The sequence below is a fragment of the Amblyomma maculatum genome, chromosome 10 (genome assembly GCF_055883805.1).
Source record: "Amblyomma maculatum isolate TAMU_Amacu chromosome 10, ASM5588380v1, whole genome shotgun sequence".
NCBI classification, from domain to species: Eukaryota; Metazoa; Arthropoda; class Arachnida; order Ixodida; family Ixodidae; genus Amblyomma; species Amblyomma maculatum.
This window is the reverse complement of record NC_139353.1, coordinates 71,944,855-71,949,321: the sequence shown is the minus strand read 5'-3', so window position 1 is coordinate 71,949,321 and position 4,467 is coordinate 71,944,855. Positions and strand designations below refer to the sequence as shown.

Genomic DNA, 4,467 nt, shown 5'->3' with positions numbered 1-4,467 from the left:
GAGTATGTGGGTACGTGTGTGCTAAAGTGAACTAGACTCTACGAGTGCAGTGTGTTTCCAGACAGCTGGAAACTGACTTTTGTGGACAGCAGACTACATGAGCCATGAAGGTGAGCTAATGAGAGAGGCTACTACCGCCCTCTCCCTACAGTGACGCCACCTACGGCGAATCGCGAGCAGTGACAGTGACAACTACTGGAACAGTGTTTCGCAGTAACGTTGGACAATGCATCATCAAAGGACGATCATCGCATGTGCAGCATGTAGTATTGCAAATTCGGTGTTTTCTTTTATTATAACTTTGTATAAGTTAACTGATTGAGATTGTGAGTGAGGACACTCACCATTGTTGTGTACCGGGAAGGAATGTAGCGCAGCAGCGCCATCTATGAGCCATAACTGAAAATAAAATTATGAAAGCAGCCTGCGCTGATGTCCGACAGGTGGAGCCACAGCTCTAACTATATTCGTTGAATTTAGATTACTACATTATCTCTGAGTTTGCTGGGCACAACGATTATGTAATATGAGGGAATATGAGGGCTGGCAGTTATGACGAGGCAAGTAGAGCCTCGGAGAGTAAAGAGGTTTCAGCCTGAGCTACCAAAGAATGTAGCGCAATATAGGAGGACAGTTAAGTTACATGAGGCCTCGAGGAGGGATTAAGAATGAAGAGGAAGAAACTCGCACGTAGAGTAAAGCAGGTTTGATAGGGAAGGGCAGCTGGGAGCCAAAGGAGTTCGTCGAGGCCCGGGGCTACCGGGAAGAGGAGTAAACACCTCCCCTTCCGTCAGCTTGCCGTGGTCTATCGGAGTGAGCGTTGTGGCACTGATAGCTATCAGAAGCCCTCACTGCTCCGATAGATCGCGGCTTAGTTAGGGTAGCTTAGCGGGTCCGGCATCGCGGACCTCGGCGTTGCGGCACTGGTGTACCACCAGACGAGCCCTCGCTGTATCCTCGCTTCCCTCAGCGCTCTGAGTGCAGTGGCACTGGCTTCATGCCAGACGAGCCCTCGCTTCCCTTAGCTAGCGGAGCAGCCCCCTAGCGCCATGCAGTTGTTGTCGCCCAGGCAGAAACCACGCCCCCCTGTCGGACTCACGCTGCGCGCTCCATCAAAAACATCGATCTGTGTGTTTGCCTATATTTGTTCCCAGCGTATCAAGCGAAAATCGTACTCGCGACACCATGGTCCCTGCCCTCAAGGCCAGGAATCCTGGTGCAAGCACAACCAGGCTTTGGCCAAACATGAGCCACTCCCAAAGCGCCACTATAACTTGCCGAAGTATGTCGCAGCTGCACCGAAACCAGTTTTCATCCACCTTTCCGACAAGAAGTTGCTGCAGTGCTGCCAAAGACAGTCTTCACTCCATCATTTGGTCCCTAGTGCCCACGACCAAGCATACCTCCTTGTTTTCACTGCAGTCTGCTGTGGCTGAAGCAGTCATGAGATTCAACACCGGCAAGGAATGTGCTACCAAAACAATTTTGCAGCAGCTGAGCTCAAATCATAGCGATACAGTCATTGAAAGGTCAGCCAAGAAGGGTTGGCATCTGCTTGCAGCATCTGATGCAAATCGTACAGAAGCAGAAAGCTTCTGAATGAAAAGAAAGTGCTCAGCTGTAGAAGACTGACTAAAAGCCTGGTGCATTCCAGAGATGAAACCTTTCAGATACATGGTTGTCTTTGGCTGTTATAAGGTGTTGCAGGTTCTCAACCTTATTTTCTTGTTTTCTCAAAATGGACCTTTTTCCACACTGACAACCATTGCCCGCGATATCTTGAGATCTAATGGCCCGATTTGCATTGTTACTGTAGCATTTGAAAGCTTACGAGTCTTTGTGCAATCATCTTAAAACATTTACTTATTTTTGAGCATAAATATAAATTGCAACCAATTTACTGGGTCAAGAAAATCGCATTTTCAAACTGAAAATTTCTAAAGGCTGTTCTGAAGATTGATCTAAAATTACACCTATGCTATGGTTGCATTCCCTGGTCCTTCTAGAGCATGTACCATCTGTTGCAGAAGTTTGCGGCCCAACGCTCCGGGCTGAGGGGCAGTATCGCTCCCGAGAGGCGGCGCTGTGCCCGCCGGCGCTGCCTGGTGACGTAGCTATAAAGAGTGAGGAGGCTTGTTCTCTTCTCCTCATCCCGCGGTTGATATCGCACATCTTTGCTCTCAGCTGCGGGATGAGGGAAAGAGAACAAGTCTCCTCACTATTTATAGCTGCGTAACCAGGCAGCGCCGGCGGGCGCAGCGCCGCCTCTCGGGAGCGATACTGCTCCTCTGCCCGGCGCGTTGGGCCGCAAACTTCTGCAACAGACGGTACATGTAAAATACAGGCCAGTATTTACATTGCAATCTCCCTTAATTTTGGTCAAGGTGATCCAACATGACAGATTAAATATTTTCACATCTATATGAGTTAGGTAAAATCCAATTGCATATTTGTCATCAGCAGAAAAAAATACAGCTGTGAAATTTTTGAACTTGTAACTTAGGAAATACGAAAAAAAAAAAAAAAAACGTCAAACCACAGTGTCTCCCCTCAATGTGCTGGAAATGGTGCAGCAATGGAGCATCACTGAGGTAAGGGGAACAGGAAAGCCTGCAAAGTTGACTGTTCATACGTTATTTGCATTCAAGTTGCATGCAGGCGGAAAATGACTGAAGAGGAAAGGAATATTTACATGACGCATGCAACGAATTCAAAAAATTGAATCAGCATTTCATGTTGCTTTTGGCTGCTTATTTCTATGTTGCATTATAGATTTCTGCAACTTCTCTACACTGCACGAAAAAAAAAAGACTGAGTGTGCCTGTGCTAGGCATGATTTCTTGGTTTGTGGTTTCGGTGATTGAGAAGGGAAAAAAAGTGACGTCGCCTGATATGAGTAGTTCCTTTAACTGCAAGAAAAAGTTACGCAAGTCTAGAATGTCCGCCATCAATCGCCTGTAACGTTAACGGAAACTGTTCACTTAGGTGATTGGTTTTTTCCACTGACCAATTCTTGCATTCATAGCTTTAGCCTGATCGCAGTATGGCTTGCAGCTTTGATGATTTTGAATATTCCATGCCTTGCTGTGTTAATTTGCATACGAGCGTGTGAATCTTGGGCAGCCATGTTACAGTACTCCCAACCTGAGTCATCATGTGACAAGAAGTCATGCTGCTATATTCAACATCATTGGCGACTCATATACTTGTTAATCTGGGAGGTTGCGCCTAGTCCCTTGAGGGTCACATCGGATATCAAATGCTGTGCGGTATGGACTAAAGATCTCTTTCATCCATACCGCATACTCACCCAAAGTGTAGTCCCGTAAGAAACTGTTTTGGCAGGAGTTTACGAAAACAGTTCTGTCTGGACGGAGCTCCTTGTGGAAAAGTGACATCAGAACGCTAAAAAATAGACAAGCTTCTGCAAAGCAAGGCAAAAACTGCACATTACCGTAAAGCCAAAGACGAGTCCAGATCAGAGTCGCCCGACGTTTCCGCGCGGTCTGAGAACAGCGATCACGTCAAGCGTGCGCAGCGTGACGGCACCGGAGGAGTCGCGCCGGCTCACACACCACCGAAGCGACATGACTTTAGGGAAGTAGGTCATCTCGGCCTGCAATACAGAGCAATACAGCCGTCAGTTGAGTGCTTGTCCTTACTACTATTCTGAATGTCACGATACGTTGTTCCCGTCCACTTCCGTAATGTATATTCCCTCTAATGAGAGTCGTGGGCACATAACAAACATGACATCAGCGCCGAACCTGCTACAAGAGCACCTGATAATAAAACACTGCACGCTTGCATTTTACAAGACAAGCATTACCTGCATCATTACATCATTACTGTGCCTTACCTTACCGATTGCGGCCTGCGCCGTGTCATGTCACATGGGGGAGACTGCTGCAACTCAGTTGTCAGGGCAGTTAGTAAATGTAGGGTGGCGTAACAAGGGTAACTAAAAATCACGACCGGTCGATGTCTATACGCAGCACGTACCAAACGAACGAATGAATGCACGCGTCCACGAGCCGTCATAAATGCAGCACGTGCATATTTTTACAAGCCTGACTATGCCTTTCAATCTACCTTGCCCTATGCCTTGGCAACGATTCTGCCACTGCGGCTAGTGCTGGCTAAGCTAGCTCATGATGATGCGCTAGCTAGGTTAGAAGATGCCACCAAAAATTTGTAAATTTTTTAGCGCCCTCTTCAGGTGCCGAAATGCAAGTGAATAAACAGAGGAACTGCCAAGAACTGCATCAAGAGAACTTTTATGCAGTTAGCGCTGCACTGTACAATCGTCACTCGCAAATCTTTTGGATTTTAAAGGAATTTTGAAAGCTTTGTTTTGTGAATTTTTTTCTCTTATTTTGCTTATGTGACTACTTTCTCAGCGAAGCTTCCAGCTAGCGCCGAAAATTGCATTTTAGAGTCACTGATTACCTGCAATATTCTGGACAC

At 46.8% G+C, this 4,467-nt stretch overlaps 1 long non-coding RNA gene across 1 annotated transcript; it reads right to left on the bottom strand.

Annotated features, from left to right (window-relative positions):
* Nucleotides 1–2,684: 2,684 nt before the first annotated feature.
* On the bottom strand, nt 2,685–4,219 carry LOC146176769 (uncharacterized). Its single transcript, XR_014701561.1, has 2 exons — nt 3,860–4,219; nt 2,685–3,616 (listed from the first exon to the last, which is right to left on the bottom strand). It is a non-coding gene; the product is annotated as an uncharacterized LOC146176769 (long non-coding RNA).
* Nucleotides 4,220–4,467: the final 248 nt, after the last annotated feature.